This window comes from Musa acuminata, chromosome BXJ1-1 (assembly GCF_036884655.1).
Source record: "Musa acuminata AAA Group cultivar baxijiao chromosome BXJ1-1, Cavendish_Baxijiao_AAA, whole genome shotgun sequence".
Taxonomy (NCBI): domain Eukaryota; kingdom Viridiplantae; phylum Streptophyta; class Magnoliopsida; order Zingiberales; family Musaceae; genus Musa; species Musa acuminata.
Window position 1 is genome coordinate 10,324,507 of NC_088327.1, and position 21,625 is coordinate 10,346,131.

General features: G+C 40.8%; 1 pseudogene; it reads left to right on the plus strand.

Annotated features, from left to right (window-relative positions):
* The first annotated feature begins 1 nt into the window (after position 1).
* LOC103995277 (auxin response factor 11-like) lies at positions 2–20,041 on the plus strand (annotated as a pseudogene).
* The last annotated feature ends 1,584 nt before the right edge of the window (positions 20,042–21,625 follow it).

Below are 21,625 nucleotides of genomic sequence, written 5' to 3' on the forward strand. Positions count from 1 at the left end.
GGGCTTTCCATCCCACCCGTGGCCTCGAGATCCTCTTCGGCCGCGTCGTACGTGGTCGCGAGGAGATCACCAAACTCGAGGGAGATCATCGATCCTCGAGATCCTCATCAATGACGCTCAGTGGTTCCGGTGGATCTGGCGTCGTCGGTGAGGCATCTCTACCCCTCCCCTCGTTCTCCATCCCGTTTCTTTTGACCTAGGTTGGGGGCTTCAGGTCGATCTATGCATAAATCTTTCGCTGCATGCTGATTCACAAGGGGTTTCGCTACCCCGGGCCTAAAAGTTCGTTCTCGATTGTTATAATTTGGGAGGATTGAATTGATTCTGATTGATACCATGGAGGGATAAGAATTCGGTCGATATCCGTTGATAGGACGTCATCTGTGATATGTATCGGGCTGTGGACAATCTTTGTTCTCTTAACAGCGATTCTGTCGGTAGCGTGACTTGATGTTACTGATTGGATAGCCTGTGATACTTTTGTCATGGACTTTCAAGAGGATCGCTAAGATCGCTATGCCATGAGAATTGATAAAGATGATACAAGCGTTATTCTTAGGAGGGATCATCGTCTTTGATGTTCCATCTATTGGTATCAGAATTCCTCTGTGATTCCTATAGAAGATATCACCTTGTCAACCTTAATGCAGTTAACTATATATTTTTATGGCAACAAGTAAATTCCGATCACCTTTTCTCAAATGGAGAATTGGCTGCTCAGAGAAAGAGACCTAAAGTGGTGACATCAAGATTTACTAAAGATCTCTTGTTAAGTTATCAGACCATGCTTCGATAAGATCCAATTGAAATATGCTTTTAGAGGATGAAAGCATCAGAAATTCTTTCTTTGCACATTGCAAAGCTGATGTTTATCATCTTAGCTCAAACAATATAAAACCTGTATGTTGCATGAAGAGACAAGTTTGATATATGCATCTATTGTGACCTCCAAATGTGTAAACATGCATGACCATACATCTGTACATGATGTGGTGTAAGTGATGGGCTTGTTTAATGGCTTGTTTCTAGCTTAAGGGCACTAGTAGTTGCACATATCATGGATATTTGAAGGAGCCAAGGCAAAACAGGTTTGTTTATGCCTAGGCACTTGCCTATGGGTTCCTGGCCACTGTACATAATGAGAATGGAAGTCCCTACTGCATCAGAAGTCAATTGTGAAGCTGAAAACATAGCAAGAGGACCTCTAGATGTCATCTGTTTAATGAGCACCTGATTGAAAATGGATGATGATCTCAAAGAAGATTGTATTGATCAAGATAATCTTTTAAATAAAGTTTTCAGCAAGGAAATGCTATAAAGCAAGGGAGAGCTTCTTCGAGGAATATCTCATGAATTCAGTCTGGTAGTAGGAGGTTGGTTTTTGGTGTTGCAGCTTTTCTAGGTTGCCATTGATCTAATTGTGGTGAGATTTCCCTGATCCGACAAAGATGTTGGGATTGTGGCAGGTTTTCAAAGACATCTAAATCCGACTTGACTCTACCGTCTGCTTTAAGTTCATGTACCTTGAGATCCCAAGTCTAGTATTACTTGGTATCTAGTTTCCTAGTATTCACACATGTTTCCTTTCCTTCCACTTGCTTGCTCTACCCCACCTCCCGTTCCTCTCTTTCTTATTGCTCATCGTCATCCAACGCACTGTCACGGACTTAACTAGTTTTGCCTAAGTCGTGCGGCACCCTTGCGTGTCCGTCCGCAAAGGTCAGCTTCCCCGAAGTCTCTCATATCCTTTAGGACCCACGAAAGAGAGAACGGGTTAGAGAAAACGCCTCAATCGGGATTCACAAGCAAACATATCCGAAAAACACTTCATCGACAATGCAAATTACAAACAGACTTGATAAGCTCTGAACAATTGCACAACAAAGGGTAAAATGGTCCATTATAGATCGAAAATCTATCGCACGTGTCCACATGACATAACCTTTATTTACAAGCCTAAAGAGGCCACCAACCCAATTAAAATGAGACTATTAAGCCTTCGACCGTCCCTCTACATGCTGTACAAAGCATAAACATACCAAAAGACACGGACATACATAAGCATTACATCAAACATCCTGTTTAGAAGTTTGTCCGTGACATTCTCCCCCACTTATTCTTTCGGCGTCCTCGTTGAAGCCTTTGTCGACACTGCAACTCTTCGCCTTTGCTGAGTCTTCAATCTTCTACTCCAGCTACAATGCGCCTCTTGGCTCCTAGCTACTCTCCGCTGCTGTTTTTGAGTAGTCGAACCTTTGATCCGCCATGCAGCTTCAACTCACCAATGACTCTGACTCTGGTGTGGGGTTGGCTGAGTTGTGTTGATCATTGTTGATTCCTGCGGATCCCCCAGATGAAGGAAAAGACCATCCTTACTGCGCCAGTCTCTCAAATTCCTCATGTTGCTTGAATTGGGTGGATGCTTGTTAGAGCTTTAACGAGCATCGTCTCGCAAACTTCTGAAGTTTTGGGTCCTTCCTCCACAAAATTTGCTTATTGACTCTTCTTTCACTTAGTTGTCACATCCAAGTAGGTTCGCATCACTTCCACTTTCGATTGACATTTCGTTGGGAAATGAAGCGGACAATCTACTCTCAGTAACACTGATCATCGTAGGTGAGGATTTGACAACTATTGTCTTCCATTATCTTCAAAGGGTCTTTGAACATATGCAGAGCTCCTCTGCTAGATAGATAAGAGAATTGGGGTACTCGGTTTTGCCCATTCTCTTAAGAGTTGAGAAGGCAAAGGTTACTTGACTTCGCTCGCCTCCTCGAGGTTGTACTCCATGCATCGAGCTGGTTACTGGCCTTCGCCTGCTCTTTGCTCACACTTCTGAAGCACTTGAAGTGTTTGCACTCCTTGCGTTGAGTTAGTTACTGTGATTCACCTTCTCAATGCCATCGAACTTCTGGAATACAGGAAGTTTTCACCTCAACTTGGAGTAATTCTCTCATAGGTTTGGTCGCCTCTGGGATTGTACCGTCTTCTCCATCAACCTTGTCGCATATTCCACTGAGTAGCAAAGGTACATCACCGCGTACTGCCTGCTTCGTTCCTTGGTTATGCACTCTTGCATGACCCGAAGTCCTTCACTTTCGGCTATCTTGATGAGAAGCTCATGGACATCGGTCTTACGAAGTTCCTCGGTCTTTGCCCTTCAGCCTTGTCTCGGTACTTGGAGATTTCCTCTGCATGCTCCACCTCCTCGGCCCCTTTCATGACAAAGCGCTCTCCCTCCATGAGAGTAAGGGATCAATGACTTTCACGGAAGTCTCGCCTCTACGGTACCATGGCGTTGCCATGCCCATGCACTACTATCCGTCGCCTCGCATCTGCATCCATTTTCTTCACAATCAGTAGATATGCCTCTGTGGCACTCCTCTGAGTCCACCTCCATTCTAACTGATGCTTGATTTTGGGTAGCTAAGTCCCTTTGGACTCGTCGTCGCTTCCTCGCCCCTTTTCGACCCACTGCTTCAACACCTCTGTGTTCTCCAAGCAGCTCTCCTTTGGTCGATGGAAAGACAGACTGCAACTCCCATGCATGGCCTTTACCATCGCATTATAGGGTCTGCACCGATTCTGTTCTCCTTAGCTTCCTTGATAGCAACGTTCGCTTACTCGACCTTGTCCTCTGACTTGTCGAACTCCCTTAAGCGAATATGAGCTCTAGAGTAGTCCAACTCTCCAACTGCTTCGATCATACCTCTGCATGATCAAGTCCCTCCCATGGAACTCACTGGTACTTGCATTCGAACTTTTCCCTTGGTGGAACACAGCCCCCATATGCTGATGACTAAGGTTTTCATCCGATGCAAAATTCGATGCACGCACGGAAGACCCGCCTCTGCGGTACCATGGCCTTCACTCCTTGAATCCATAGCCCTTCTTGTCGTTGTGTTGTTCACCGAAGTGGAGCTTCTAGTAGCTCCCGATCATACCTTCGTATGATCTAGTCCCTCACGGGACTATGTTGTGTGTATCGCATTGCCACGAACTGTTCCACCACGATCCGCTGCACCATGTCGCCTCCTGGTGACATCTCTATTGCATTCTGATCCTTGTGGGATAAACTCAAATTGTGAACCCTCCATGTGTGGCCTCTACCAATACATCACAGGGTCTCTTCCTCCTTCGATTTTGTTCGCTCCTTTGGCAACCGACCTTCATCCACCCACTCTTGGGTCACACCTAGATGAAGCACCGCTCTAGGACAGTCCGTCGCCTAGTAGTTCCCGAAGTCCCTCGACTTCGCTGCAATTAGTGCACCATTGTCTGGATCCTAGGCCTCTGCCCCTACCAACACAATCTCTGTTGCGCACCGCTTCCTTCATGACAACTTGAATGGCAACACTGTGACATATTCTTCAAGAGTACCCACCTCTGAGTCCTCTTGCCCCATGCTAAGGCCTTCTGAACCCAATTTCGCCTCCGCAAATTGAGTCGCCTTAGTTCCTCCATCAAATGCTTCTCCGAGATAAGGTGCATGTGCCCAGAAGCTCCTTTCGTCTTTGGCACCATGCAAGATGAGTCCACTCCGTCAGAATGAAGGACCCATGGAACAACATGATCCTACTCTTGCCTCTGCAAGAGTTCATGTCCTTGACCTCTGTCTAACGAAAGCACTGTGCCTCTACTCCATGTTCCAACTTCTATGTTGGCTCCCTTCATACGGCTTGGGTACTTTGCCAAGTTACACCCAAGTTGCTCCGCTCCTCGTTTTTGCATTGAGTCGATGGTGGCCCTCGCGTCCACCATTCCACGGGTCAGCCCTCTCTTGAGTCCGATCTCCAAATCGACTCCAAGTGTGCCTTCATTTGTGTTGCTTTGGGACGCTCCCCCACTTGATCTCGCAATGCATCCACCAATGCATTCTCTCAAGAGAGATCATGCGATGACTCCTCATCGCTTGCTCGGTCCATTGAGCTTCGTGGAGTTGTTGTTTGTTGAGGTACTCCTCCTCAACATGTGCGGTCTGTCCCACATGATTCTCCCTCTGGAGAGCTAGGACTTATCCCTCTTGGATAACTGTCCCGTTGGAGCAACATCTCTCTTCGTTTCGGAGACCACCATCCCCTTGGACTACTCTGATCTGCTGAACAAACTGTGCATTGTTCTGCCTCCTACAAACGCACTTGCTAGATTGCGACTCCACGTCAATACAGCCCCCGTTGCACCACTCAAGGCTTAGCAACATGCTGAACTCGTTGCACACTTCAGCCTCCTACGGACGTATCCTTCACATACCAAAGAGAAAGTTTCAATGCTCCATGGCGTTGAGTTTTGGTCGCCTTAGGATGGCCGCGAACATTCCATCGTCCGCATACAAGCCCATGCATGAGTACCGAATTCTCTGAGTTAGCAATTCCCCTCACCTCTGTGAGCTTTGCACAACTCTTTCGATCGCTGAGCAACTCATTCCACCATGCATGGTCTCATCCTTTACCAAGCGCCTCGCTTGCCTTGAGCACCATCAAGTATAGTTGTCAACGTTGAGCCATAGCTCAAACTCAGCCATCCCAACCTTTGTGCGCTTCACATTCTTCCAAGCTTGTATGTTCTCGTGGTGCCTCTTGCGCGAAGGGTTGGCCATTCCTCTGAATGCCAATCTCAGATGCCTGCTCCTCCGAGCGACTCCTTTTCCCTACATCTCCATGCCCGTTTTCCCCCAAACGGTCGCGCGTGTGCTGATTGCCCTCAACGCAGCCCCGCTAGGTCCCCCACGTTTGCATGATAAGTGTTTCTAAGAGTGCTAGTTCCGCTCTGATACCATCTGTCACGGACTTAGCTGGTTTTGCCTAAGTCATGCGACACCCTTACGTGTCCGTCCGCAAAGGTCAGCCTCCCCGAAGTCTCCCATGTCCCTTAGGACCCACGAAAGAGAGAACGGGTTAGAGAAAACGCCTCAATCGAGATCCACAAGCAAACATCTCCGAAAAACACTTCATAGACAATGCAAATTACAAACAGGCTTGACAAGCTCTGAACAGTTGCACAACAAAGGATAAAATGGTCTATTATAGACCGAAAATCTCTCGCACGTGTCCACATGACACAACCTTTATTTACAAGCCTAAAGAGGCCACCAACCCAACTAAAATGGGACTATTAAGCCTTCGGTCGCCCCTCTACATGCTATACAAAGCATGAATATACCAAAAGACACGGACATACATAAGCATTACATCAAACATCCTGTTTAGAAGTTTGTCCGTGACAACACGTCGCTTTCGCCCTGTTATGGTTGCCTTCACCTTGTAATCTTCGTCATGTCATATCCGTGCAATCGGATCCGCTCCACCACGAGGGTTCATAGGAGTTAAGCTTACAATCATCTATATTTCTAGAAAAAAATATTTTTTTACTTTTATGATAATTTTTTTATTTTTTTCTCGAATGGTATTATTATTTTTTTATTCTCATAAATATCTCTCATCATCATCTATCGCTTGTCGCTTTCACCCATATAATCGTAATAGGTTCTTCTTCACCCATGTGAATGACATCACAGGTAGTAGAACAAATGAGTCTAAGTGATCTTGTGAGAGGAGGCACCTATTATTTGTGTTAATTAATATTATATTTTTTACTTAGGTTCAAAAGGACTGCCGGCAACCTCTTGAGCACCACCACCTCCTCTACTATGGAAGATCTCTCTCCTATGGTTGTTGCTAAGCAGCTTTTTGTCATAGCTCCCATGGCCTCCTCCTTCCCCCTATTTATCAGCTCGCGCCCTTGCCCAATTGACCAGCAATAGTTAGGTGTACTCTATCCACTTAGCTAGTTGTACTCTATCCGCTCAGGTGACATGGAGGATAGATTGTTGTTCTTATCATCAATAACTCTTCTCGAGTTGACAACAAGGGGCATACCCGATCTATGTAATGATGAAGCCCAATAACTCTCATTTATAGAATTACAAAAAAGATACCATAAAAAAAGGAATACCTTTTGAAAAAAAATAAAAAAGGTTTTTTTTTTCAAAAAATATTGTAAAAGTAAGATATACTTTTTCTAAAAATATAGATGATTGGAAGTTTAACACTTACGGAAATACTAATGCAGTTTCTTATAATATAATTAATTAATTTATTATACTAGATGTATTTAGGTATTGAATATATCTCTCCAGCACACTTATCCGAGTTACCTAGCAGTGCCCGAGTATAATACCCTATCTCTTGGGCCCTTTGTGCAATGATCACATAGGACAAGTGGGTTTTGGACAGGACGAAGGTGCGGGTGTTTGAATTTACCAAAGAAATAAGAAACTGAAAGCCAATACACGTCAACTCTGCCACTCCGTTTCGTCAGCTTCTTCTTCTCCTCCTCCATCCTCCGTCACCTCCATTCCCATCTTCTCCGCGGACGGGCCATCCGAGCCTCAGCCTTCTCGATCCGATCCGTCTGCCTCATCATGTTCGGGCTGTATGCGACGATGATGCTGATTAATTGTTCCCACTGCCACACCCCGCTGCAGCTCCCATCGGGGGCGTCGTCCGTGCGATGCACCATCTGCAAGTCCATCTCCTACGTGTCCGATTCTTGGGGCGTACCCACGCCACCAGGGGCTTCCCATCCCCTTCCGCCTCCTGGCTCCCTCCCGCCTCCCGCACCCGCCGCCGATGCTGGGTGGTGGTGGGCGAAAGAAAGCGGTGAGGTCACGGATCGGAACACGTGAAACGAGCTTATGGGGTGTATAAATGATGCCAACTGCATGAAGTACCTCCTCATCAATCGCTACAGCTTCCCAAAATCCAACGTCATCATGCTAACAGGTACTACTTTGATCTTTCCTATCACCATTCGCAACTACAGTCGATCGATCGGTCTCTCTCAATTTGGTTCGTTTGGTTCCAGCCATAGTCATTGTGAGCATAATCCCTCGTATAAGCTTCTGTTTCAGAGTTCTTTCCTGGAAATTGATGTCATCTATGCGAAGCATGTTAGTGGACGTAGTTGCAAACGTGCAGTTTATCTAGAGCTTAAACTCTGGATTGGTTGTGGATCTACCAGATAAATATCAATTACCCAGGTAATTCGCTATGCAGATACCCGGTTCATTATTTCAAAAAAAGGGGAAATTATAGTTGAATTAGCACCCCTAACATGAATGATTAGAGCTTGTCAATCTTCTTCCTCAGTTGGATTTGTCAAGGAAAGCCTCTTGATTGGTGGAGTTAGCTAGGACAATGGTGAATGAATATTAAGATGCTGCATCTCAAAAGGGAGGGAAAAAGACACGGGACTGGTGCCTATGGAACTGAATCATGATTTGCAATCTATGATCAGAATGCTCAGAGAACTAGTAGATAATTCCATGAATCAGAATGCTTACCATTAGTTTATAACAAAGGAAGAATTTGTTCAAAGAAATATACTTATGGCCGTGTATGTATGTTCATCACTTCCATAATCTTGATTCTTTTTCAACCATTATGGCATCAGATTGATAATTATGTGCACCAAAGCAATCCATAATCACTTTAAGTGGTGAATAAAGCAGCTCTGTTTTTTTTTTTCTTTTAATTTTATGAAAGATAATTGTGTTTTTCTTGGCACATCTGCTTTGATGCAAAGATGAGTACTGTAGACTATCTTGCTTCGATGACATTTAAGACCATTTTAAACTTTAGGGCATATACATTTTCATTGTATTTGTTAAATAGAAACCTGTACTTGATAAGCCAGTTCCTACTTGTCACCTGGAATTGTTGTATCCTTGTTTCTCAAGATATGAGATTCTTTAAGCAATTGAAGTCTATCACAACAAGTAGAAAAAGTTAATGGGTCCTAGTTCATTATGTTAATCGGTCAATGCATAGGTGTAGTCTTCTTTTATGCATGCTAGAGAAAGAAATGCCATATTGATGGAAGAAAAATGCCACACACCAATGTCAAAGAAATCGATAAACCTTCAGAAGATGTTTCTCAATGTCAGTCAAATCAAGCAAAACAGATGTAAAACATGTGCATAATCAATGACAACAGAAGACACTTCAAGTGCAAGAGAGAAGGTACACAGTACAGAGAAAAAGGTTTTGCATAAAGACGAGCGTTAAAGTATGTTCTGTATGGACAATTACCGCAGCTCGTCTTTCTCTGCTCCAACGAGCGTTAAAATATGTTCTGTGCTTGAAGATGTAAAGTGGATGCTGCTGAAGTGGTGTCCTCCGAATGCTAATGCTGTTAAAATATGTTCATTGGACTGTTGCTTCTGGTGTTTGGAACGTGACACCACTTACTTTATGGTAGGATGTTTAAGGGAGGTTTTTGGTTCACGGGATGAAGGGTGCAGCGTGGAGGTTCCTCTTCTGTTGCAGGGAGAGGCTTTTGTTCACCATTCTGTCTTCAGTTTTGTCTCAATACAAGTTAATCTTCTAAGATTGCTGGTTGAAGATGTCTTCCATTCAAACAAATGTCCGAGTCTCCGGTCTAAAAAACGCTGCAGCACTGTTAGATGAAATGAAGCTCTTGGGTGACGTTCCAAGCAAGCCAAGTGAGTGATTTTCTTCTTGATTACACCTTCATGTATAATGCTCATTTTGCGTAACTGTAATATTTGGTGGAAGTATGCTCATTTACTTAAGATTTTTTTTGTTTGTTCATTCACTTGTTGTTGAATTGAAGAAAATATCCAGCTTACTATTATGTGTAGGTGCAAGAAAGGTGTTAAATTCTGAGTTTTGGCATGCCTGTGCTGGACCACTTGTATCATTGCCTCAACCTGGCAGCCTACTAAACTATTTCCCACAGGGATACAGGGAACAGGTTCTTTTCTTTCTGATCATCTCATGTATTGTGGATACGGATTCTTGTCTTGTCTTTATATCATCTTTCCTGGAGATCACATAGCTCGAAATCTTCGGCAGCAAAATGACATTGAAAAATTTGCACAAGCATTTGTTAATAGAAAAACAGACTTCAAATTTCTTGTCTTATTGATTTTAGTTGTGATTTGACCAACAGTCTTTTCTCTGTCCAGAAATTTTCTAACAAACCTAGATTGACACTTGAGTGATCTGGGTTAAGAACTAAAGACTTCAAATTTTGGTAGAATGGCTTCTTCTGCATGATAAAACTTTCGAAACTTTGATTCCTATTATTATTCGAATGCCATTGATAATCACATATGTTAGGCAGGATTAAATGCAACTCACATTTAGACATTACATATCCATACTAATTTTCATCAGATATATTTGGATGTTTTTTGATTTATGGGATGGTGGACATTGTAAAGTTTGCTTTAAGCCATCATTTCTGAGCCAGAAAAAGATATTGATCAAGTTATTGTTGCAAAAATTTAAATCTATTCATTCTTTGGTTTGTTAATTATCTTCAGGCTTCTGGTCAGGTGACTGCTTCAACTAGAAAAATAGCAAACTCGCAGATTTCTGCCTACACAGATCTCCCATCTCAATTGATGTGCCAAGTTCACAATGTTACACTACATGTGAGTATGGTAGGTGATGTTGGCTTTCTACTATTTCTTTATTTAAAATATTTATGAATACTTGCCTTTTTCTGATTGGCACATATTCCTAGGCTGACAAGGAGACGGATGAAATATATGCTCAGATGACCCTTCAGCCAGTAAGTTCTGTAAGATTCTCATCTTGCTTCGTTGAATTACATATTTTGATACCCATGTTTCCATTCCAGGAATTAGATTTCTCTTATAATAATCGTTGATCTTGCCTAGACAGCTTTTATTTTTCTTTATAAAAGACATGCCAGTTTCTTTGCTAACTGATTTTTTTCCCTTAGCTTTTTGAGATTCAGTCACAACATATTGTAATTCTACATCTTTGTGCAAGTTAATCTTGTTAGTTAAAATGAGGCTTCTCTTTTCTTGTGGGAGAATTCAATTACAACTCATTTTAGTTTGAGAAGGTGAAACTATAAGAGTGCAGCAAAAAAGTGTGCATTTGTTGGTTCCTAATATTGTCCTCCAAGACTTGGAGTTGAGAGAAGATGTTCACTAGGTGGCTAAGACCTGAGTGCTTTACAGTGACTTAGAAGCTTGCATTTGCAATCCAGCACTTCATGCAACACTATCATGAAGATATGATGGCATTATAGTGAAAATTAAAATGTACTTTTTGAGCTATTAGTTCAAGAGTGGATTCCTACTAGTATTTTGATTCTTATCTTTCTCTTTTCCTTTCGGGAAAATGATGTCTTTCCTATTCCAGATCTAGGTCATATTATATGTAAGCACCCAACTGAGTTCTTCTGTAAGATTTTAATTGTAAGTGATACTAGCACACATGGTGGATTCTCAGTACCTCGAAGGGCTGCCGAAAAGCTATTTCCACAGTTGGTGAGGAGTTGGTTAATTTTCTGCCGACTTTCTATTGGACATGCCTTTAAACTTGCTTATATTTCCCAGGATTATTCAATGCAACCTCCAAATCAGAACTTATTGTCAGGGATTTGCACGATAACTTGTGGACATTTCGACACATCTATCGTGGTAGGAGTATAGGCATATAATTATAGACACGATAACTTTCTTACGAAAGTTGCAAGTAACAGAGTGCTTTCCTCTTCTTTCCAGGATAGCCGAAGAGACATCTTTTGACCACTGGATGGAGTCTGTTTGTGAGTGCAAAAAGGCTTAAAGCTGGTGATTCTGTTTTGTTTATGAGGTAAAATGGCAGAACATGAGGAAATATGTTTCTGATTGTAATTATATTACAATATGATCTTGGGATTGGCTTTTCAAAACCTAGAAACTTGGAAATTATTGAATGATTGTTCTTTCATTGCTTTAATTGTTGTATTCTACAAGATCATAGAAGATATAGTGTAGATTTCTCATAGCCAGTGTCCAGGTTCATAAAATATATAGAGTTATTCTCTGATATTCTTAAAGGATAATTTTCTTGGTCTGTTCAAGTTTATCTGTTCTACTTTTATACAAACAATTGGAAACTAACTGGATATATGCTGATTTAAAGACATCATGAGGGTTCAAAAAATAATTTCCCATGGACTTCCTATGATTATGCTCTTGCGGAGATGCCTTGTGAAAATTTTTTTCCTTCCAATAGTATCGCTGAAATTTCAAATACCATGACTGTGAAAGTAACAAATTATTGACGAGTTGAGGTTGGCTAAAATGAAAACGTGTGTTAGGTTTGGGCCACAGTTGGACAATATCAAACATACCATATAACCGCCAGATCCTATAACCCAGATACGAATCATGGACATTATAGTAGGTTGAATAAATTCTGATTTTATTTATATAATCTTCTCTTAGTAAACTCAAACCTGACCTTGTTGGAAACAGATGAACTGTTGAGATGCTGGTTTTAGTTTGAAACATTTTAATAGTTTGCAAATATAATAGTTATAAGGCTTGTCGGGAGTTATTTGATGGCACGACCTGCTTAAGGTGGATCTATAAACGCTTTTCTGACTGCATAGGTTTTCAAAGATGATTTCTGTGTCCATGTCACCCAATCTCGACTGACTCTTGTTGCAAGTTTGAGATTTCTGTGCATGTGAACTCCAAAATGTCCATTGCTAATCAGTGTGTTATATACCCTATAGAAGGCTTTCTGACATTCTTGATGCACAATTTAAGGAATAAAGGGTTTGCAGATCCATTATAAGCTAATCCGTGCCATCAAACAATTATAGAGGAGTCTTATGAACAATTTTTGTACTGGGAAGGCAACCTACTGAAAATTGTTGAACTTTATGACAAGGGCATCTCCTGTTAGTTTCATTTATTCCGACAAACTTGGTTTGACTTGGATTTTCATTTTATATATCATATGAAGATAACTTATAATTTTGTACTAATCTCTTCTAAATGAATCTGCACCAACCTGGTCTCATCCTGATTATTGACTGAGAATGCAAAGCATACCTACTAGTCCACATTTTTGATAAAAATAAAAAAGCACGAAGATTTGATCTGAGTGAGTCCTTGATCCAGTCAACCAAATCTAATAGTGACCAAGCAATTATGATCTGCTTCGATCAAATGCCTAAAGTTGGAACCAATCTGGTCTTAGAGTGAGGGAAGTTTTTGTTGGAACATACATCTCAAACAATGGAGCTATTCTCAGATCTGTTTGTTTGTCCCTCATCTAGGCTGGTTCAGGTCTGTTGGATGGGTTGGATAAAAAATGTTACCCCTATGAAAAGTCATCAATTTATTAGAAGACAAATCCGAAATGATTTACTCTGTTCCTTTCAGACTTATTAGAGCTCAAGTATGGGGAACAAGGAAGCAGACATTCCCATGTTTCCTTTATTAGATGCTTGTTATTATGTCAAACCAGAAAGCAGACATTCCCATGTTTCCTTTATTAGATGCTTGTTATTATGTGAAACCAGAAATTAGGCTTCAGATATTTTTTTATTATCGTCGTTATGCTAGTCGGAGCACAATCAAGCCTTGGGCAGCTTGACACATGAATAATGTATTGAAAATTTATTTAATTGCAATATACTGGAAGTTTATGCTTATGTAGAAGGTAGTATGTTATGAATTACTATTTGAATAGCTGAAGATTTTTGGTTTTACTTGATGTATATACACGCACATTATGAATTGATGTGTGGGGCTAGTTTGAGTATTTTATCTTTTGGTAAAAAAAAAGATCATCACCAGAAACTAATGACATGTGTAGTGCATACAGGGATGAGAAGTCACAGCTACTCTTGGGTGTTAGACGTGCCAACCGTAAACAAACAGCCCTAACATCATCTGTACTTTCCACTGACAGTATGCATATTGGTGTCCTTGCTGTGGCAGCTCATGCTGTGGCAAGTAGGAGTCCATTCACTGTGTACTATAATCCTAGGTACATTGTTTTGCTCTTGTTTGATCACCATATTTTAAAACTTTGAGCTATTTTTGTTCTTGATTCTTATTTATTAATATTTCTTTTTTTTTTCTCAGAGCATGTTCTTCTGAGTTTATAATTCCTTTAACCAAGTATCATAAAGCTACCTATACCCAGTTATCAATTGGGATGAGATTTGGCATGATGTTTGAAACTGAGTCAAGTAAACGCAGGTTGTTTTCCTATCATCACTTCGTGGTCAAGTTTTCCTATCATCATTGTGTATTCTTACTGTTTATATGGTAGTTGTCAGTACAAGCATAGCAATTGTTCTATGGGATCAATGCATAAATATTTATTTATTTGTGATTTTGAGTATGTAACAGTAATAGTCATGCATGTAATAATTTCTAGTTATTTAAAATCAGGCATAATGGTTGGTACAGGTTGGTTATCACCCGTCCAATTATAAACTGGTATGTGGACCAACCAATTCTAGTTCATACCATTGTAATGGGTGTACCAAACTGTGCATAGTATTTATTGATTCGACCATGAACCACCAGTTACTGTTTAGTATAGTTTCATACAACCTAGTTTGATTACCATACCAAGCTTACCAACCAGATTTTAGAGTCAAAACATGGTGTCCTGAGTGATAAATCTACTCCATGATCACCTATGTTCAGTTTCAAGATCTACTTTTTTTTTTTTCCTTTCTTTGCCTTCTCATATATGTTCTCTCTCTCTCTCTCTCTCTCTCTCTCTCTCTCTCTCTCTCTCTGTGGCTCTTTCTCTCGTGTTCTCTCTCTGTTCCTTTCCTTCGCCACTTCCTTCTCGCCATGGCATCACCACCACTGCCTCCTCCATCTTGCCCCATTGTCATTACCTTCTCCACCTCCTGCTTGACCTCTGGTGAGCCTCTTCCTCTTCAGCCAAACCTTCCTTCCTCCCCCCTCTTCACCTTGTATACCCTTGCCCTCTTATGTTCCTATTTCTCTCTGGTCCAGGCCATACAAACACATACCAAGTATCAGTATGTCAATACATATTGGATCCATACTGGTCCGGCTGCCGATTGGTAGTAACACCCAACCGTGATTTTAGGCCTCGATAATTTCCATTATGAATCCCATGGTTCATTGTTTTCTCTGATGGATCTCTTTTTTTCTTTTGCTACTGAAATTGTTATGATGAGAATTATGAATTTCTAAATCTTCAGGAAAGGATTACTTTGACCTATTGGTTCAGACTGCCAGTGATATATTTTTACTCACACCTAAGTAGACCAAAATCTTACTTCTATTTCCATGGTCCTAAGGTGCTCATTATTTATCAATCACTACTGCAGTGTTATACGGAGTTTATTATGATGCAATATGTCCATTGATTTGACTCATAAGAATTCTCTCCAGGACAAGAAATCCAATTAACTGTACATGCTATCTTTATTATTGCTTCCAAATTGCATTAGTTAATTTTGCTTAATATGCAGAAGCACAAGATATAAATAAATATAGCTTCTTTGGTTTTAGCACATGGCCATTCTCAGGCTCTCTTCTTTTTGAGGCATATGCCTTCTTTTCAAAGCTGCCACTTCTCCACCCAACAGAACCTAATTTACCATTATAGACGATGCCCTTCGTTTGGTGGAAAGTTTATAGATTAAGTTTGGAAGAAATCTTAAATAATTTTCTTTAGTGGAAAGTTTATACATTTGTTTAATTAGGCAATTATACTTTTCTGAACAAGCTTATAGGTAATGATATGCTTAGCTATTTTCCTACTGCTTTGCCTCGATGACCATGGGGAAAATTTCAAGTGATATGTCTATATGCTTAGAAGTATGGGTATGTATAAACTCGAATTTTGTACATCTGTATGTGTTTATATTCCAACAGAGTAATGTATCTAATATCTATGTGAATTTTCATCATGCTGCCTAAATGTGCTCGACAATAATTATTTTCTTTGGTGCTTAAGTTCTACAAATTCAGTAAACTCATTATGTAGCATTTATGGACCTTTTTTTTAATAGGAATTAACATCCTGAAATGTGTTGCTTGTTCTTGTAGATACATGGGCACAATTGTAGGTATCAGTGATTATGATCCTGTCAGATGGCCTAATTCACGGTGGCAAAACCTGCAAGTGAGTCAGCTTTTGCTCATGCATTTACAAAAAAAGATCAATGTTGATGATTGAAATTGATTGACTTCTCCTTTTGCTCTAATTTTGTGTTTCCAGGTGGAATGGTATGAACATGGTTATGGAGAAAGACCTGATACGGTCAGCTTATGGGAAATTGAAACCCCAGAAAGTCTTTTTGCATTTCCTAATGCAACTTCAAGTTTAAAAAGACAATGCCTTCCTGGATATGTAGGTGAGTGTTTTCATATTGCTTGGAAGAGAACTCTTTGTGGCTTTTCTTGTTTGTAACCTTCAGTGACAAAGAAAATTGCTATCACGTTGATTTCTATGTGATTTTCTAATTGTAGCACAGGTGGGAACCAAAGATTGATGTAGAACTTGTTTGTGAAATTCTATTCTCATTGCAAACACTTTTTCGCCCTGAGATATATAATGTGATCTATCCTGCCCATATTTTGGTTCCTAGGAATTTTATCTTGTTTAATAATGCACTAAAATTTTTGTCAAATATTTTATTTGAAAATACAGCACAATATAACTTTTCCTTTTTCTGCGGACACCTAGCTAGAAAGGACCAGGAAGCCTTAGCCCTAAGATTTACTGGAATATAAGATACTAGTTTGATGTGTGCTGCGGAAATATTTCCGATTAGTTATGTTCCTAATTTTCCTACATTCGCTATAATACCATTTCAACAATCATTGTATCATGAAGTGTAATTTATTTGCACCAGTGACATTTCTGGTTAGCAAAGAATCTGACAATGTCAAAATGTGGTTGTTATCATGCAAAATGCACTCCACTAAAATTTCATTAACCAATCATAGTTAGATTGCGTAGCTAATGATAAAGTCAACAAAATAAAAGGTATGTATGTGCTCTGAGGATTGGTTTGACAATAGCCTAAACTTATATTGGGATTACAGCAGTCAGTAGACTATGACCTCAAGGGGACAGCTGCAAATAAATATTGTTCCCGAGGGTACATGTGCAAGTTAATGCTTTGAAGGGTCAAATATGTGATTCTTTTCATAATGTCATACAGTTTGGTTTGTAACATCCTGATTATTTTGCTTATGTGTTGCAGGTCCTGCAATAAACAATCAGTTTGTAAATTTGAAGCCATTTACAAATCCAACTGAAGATGGAAATGTCGACACACAGCACTTCTTCGCTTGTTTTGGGTCAGAAAATTTTTCGAGGCTTCTTAACAAGCCTTGTAATCCTAATTGTGATGGCCTGCTTGGACATCACCAGTCCATATATGCCGGTATTTTGCAGAATGTTAGAAGCCGTGAACTCTCAAGAAGTTTCTCAGTAATTATGCCAGTACTGCATACAATCGGAAGTTCTACTCAGCAGGAAGTAGTCACCACAGCAGCAATGCAGCAGAAACAACATTTCTCTACAGCTGAAAATGCTGCAACTTCCTCTGCAGATTTATCTTCGATGGCAAATCCCAACAATTTTTAGCCCACAGAGACATTTCAGCTCTCTTGCTTTTCGGATTCTGGAACACCCCAGTGCATCACAACAGATATTCAAGAATATTTTGGCACACAATTAAACTCTCTAGGTGATGAGCTGCTTGTCCAAGGCATCCTTTCATCTGAGGTTCACGACTTGGATGTTCAAGGAGACTGCACTGTGTTGCAGGGTGTATCTAACTCATATGGGATAATGGACTTGTTCGAGGAGAGTAACAACCAGGGTGAGACAATTGGCAATCTCCATCTTGACCTTATCAATGAAAGCTTGGATATGGGCCATGTTCCAGGTGCAGCCATGGACGGCCTCAGTCCAATAGGATCTTCCTGGTTTCAAATTCCTTCAGTGATGCCAGTTTGTAATTTCACTTCAAATCAGGAATCATTGTCTCACATTACTTCAACAAGAATGACAGACTCAGTATTCTCGCTACAAGACGTCCCTGACAGCTCTGCAGGCACATCATCTGCCAGAATAGCTACAAATGATTGCAGCTTATACCGAGGTTCCAGGAAGCAAGCATGTTGACAACCTTTAAGAACATGCACTAAGGTGGAATACTAGTTTCGAATATTGGAATTACTTCAAGAATAAACAAAACAAATTATCTTTTTTACTAATAAAGTGATGACATCTTTGTTGAACAGGTTCAAAAAGTAGGATCTGTTGGAAGATCAATTGATGTAACACGCTTTAGTAATTATTATGAATTGAGATCTGCAGTTGCCTGCATGTTTGGATTAGAGGGACAACTGGATGATCCACATGGTTCAGAATGGAAGCTTGTTTATATAGATTACAAAAATGATGTTCTTCTGGTTGGGGATGATCCTTGGGAGTAAGTGCCGACTTTCCTTTCCTTTTTTCCATGCAATTGCTTAGATTCATTAATAACCCAATGGGCCCAATAAGATTCTTCTTTTCTGAAATATGTTTTAAGAATATATTATTTTTCTTCATATCTTTGTAATTTGTATATAAAGGTGATTTGGTTTTCACTATTTCTTTTTTCCATCTAAATTTAGTATTGTGGTGCAAACCCACAATAAAGGAAACTTGAGAGTACCATCATGTGAATCTTAGAGCTTTTGGTTTCAAATGTTTACTCGGTCACTTAACCAAGTGGTTAGGTTTCTAGATCAAGTTATCTTTCTTCCTAGACAAATTTGACTGAGCTACCCTACCCACATTGGCTTATTGATTTACTGACACAGTTATTTTTTGTCTTTGGATTCCTTTCCATTTTAAGAGTAAATAAGGGTGTGCACTGACGAGCCATGTCAAATTTTGTACCTTAAGGACCCTTGTTTACATAAACATCGCATGCCAATTCAAGAATATTGTGCTGATTACTGAATCACCAATGCAAGTTCGACTATTCAATTTGGTTGATTTTGTTGCACCAAGTCATGCTTCTTGGATGGTGAAGCTGCAAGAATGAACTAGTCTTCCTCCCCGAGCCATGAAGCTGGGGAGTCATGGTTGATTGCATGATTTCAGCAAAACAGAAAGGAAATTTCCTGCCTAGTCATGGTCGATAGCATCCTAACCATCTTGGTTGTCCTCTGACGGGATAAAGGTCCTCTCCATGTCGCTGAACTCTGATAAGTGCAGCCTCGTTGTGCCAGAGATGCATGGCTAGTGGTGTCTGCATTTGCTGGGATGGCCCCAAGAATCCTTGTCGTGGTCTAAGCACGAAGAAAGGAAGAAAATACTGGAAGCGGACAAAATTATAATGGCATCTTTAGGGTACATAGAAATAATGGTTCGTTGCACATCTTTAGTTCATTGCCATTTTAATTTTCTACTTCCTCTCTCTCTCTCTCTCTCTCTCTCTCTCTCTCTCTCTTAATATAGTTATTGATAGTGTTATTAGGACAGCCATTTTATACCACAATTTGAGTATCTTGGTATCATTGCCGAGAAATGTGCTAGAGAATAGATGTTTTTGATCTGTGTTTCTTAGGTGTTAAGTTTACATATAATCATAGTTTCTTTAGTACATTTCAAGTATCATTTTGTACGGTCTATCTGCCAAAGCCAATCTGAAAATGATCATCTCATTGGTGTTTTTAATCGGTTGACCGTCAAGTCTATCATGATTCCATGTCTTGTTCATAAAATATCCACCCAAGAAATGATTTAGTTCGAGCTATATCATGTCTCTCTAATTGCTAACAATTGAGTGCTTCTCTGCACCTGTCGGGAGTTCATAAACTGTGTCAAATGCATCAGAATTCTATCACCTTCTGAAGTGCAATGAGCCGGGAAGGCATGCAACTGATGGATGGTTTTGCATGAACCATCAAGTAGAATCAAAGACATCTCTCAAGACATTGCTCGCGATGACCATGCAGCTCGGAGAATGAAGCAAATACATCTAATGTTTCCCAGTGAACTATTTGTATTTTTATCTCTCCCCTCCATCTTGTATATTATTTGCTCTTTTTCTTTCAAGTGAGAAAAGGTTATGCTTATTAGAAGCTTCATGTAATGAAGCATAAATCTCGCGATCACTTGAAGCCCATGATGGATATTGTATGGAACATAAAACCTAAAGGGTTTAATTGGTGTGGGTTTTAGTGTAAGCAGTGGTTCCCTACTGTTAGTTCTTTCCAAAGAAAAGAAAGGAAGCCACTAAATGGAACAATGCTGTCAAGTTTGAATGTTCATGTAACTTAAGGATTCCATTCCCATGTTTGCTGCAAAATTGATGTTTACGATGGGTGTTAACACTTTCTGGATGTTATCAACTCCTACTGCTATCTGCCCTTTGACATGTCTATAGCATATGAAATTGAGCTACAGTCTTCAATATCCAGTAAAATGATTAATCAATGATTAACCAATAATTGATACACAAGCTGAAGACACTGTAGTGCAGATTTGCTGCTGTAAGCATAGAATAGTTTCTTCTTTCTTGGCATTACCTTCCTACTGAACGAAATTAGTGACTGTACACTGGTAATTAACCACATGTTTCACTTATTTTGAATACGGTAAACGACCAAACCTGTTCGATGAAATGACTGGCCGACGAATTGGGTCGGCATGAATCTAAAGAATCGACCCATCACCTGTTCTCCAGCGAATGCGACGCAAATCAACTTCTCTCTGGCTTCTGCAGCACGGCCGAGAGACGTATCTGCGTTTTCCCCTATGAGCTTGCGTCGGCTTCTCTTCCACCACCTGATAGGGAATATTTTTAACTGGACGTCACAAAGGAGCCAAAAAAAAAAAAAAAGGCTGACTCACCCTCCACGGGGCAATAATGTAGAGATGGTTATAATTTGTCGGCCCCCATGAATTACAGTTCACGAGTAGTCGTTTGGGTTAGCCCGGTCGGTCCTCGTGGACAACAGTCCACGGGAGACTGTTCGAGCTGTCATGAGAGGCTCTTTGTCGTCCCTGTGGATAAGACGCTAAAGGAGAGGCATTGAGATTTTTATAGAAGATTCCCTCGATCAATCAAGTATAAAGTCAACCCCCGACGCTGGCCCAAGGGTTGGACCTTTCTTTAAAAAAACTTCATTTACACTATATACCACTCGAAAGCTAACTTGGGTATCGGAGGGTTCAGGTTAGGAAACTCTCTCCGACGCTAACCTTTGTGCAGGAGCCCATCTCGGAGGGTTCAGGTTAGGAAACTCTCTTCGACGCTGACCTTTGTGCAGGAGCCCATCGAGAAGCTGGATTCCACATCTACCCAACCTCGGGACCACCTTGGGTACTCGAAAGCCACCTAAAAATCACTTCGAAGCCACCTTGGATACCTCGGTGCCTCATCAATGACCTTGTAGGATTGTCACAAGGATTCCTTGGACGACCCCGCGTCTTAGGGTCAAGACTAGACCATGCTGACTCATTGTCGATGGTACTCTCCCTACAACATTTTGGTGCTAGAAGGAAGGCCTTAATGTTGTAGGAATGTTCGCCCGTAAACTCTCTCAGTAACGCTCTAGTGAGGAAGCCCTGCACCCAACCCATGATACATTCACACAAGACGGGCAACCGTCCTCCTTTCCTTAGGTGAATGCATCCACCTCAACTCGGAAACTGGGGTATTACTGGTGCTTGTTCAATGACCCAGAACTTTCACCTTCGAGGATGAACGTTAGGCACTCGGTTGTCCTTGCTGAAGCATTCTTGAGCCTCACACATTAGGTGCAGGT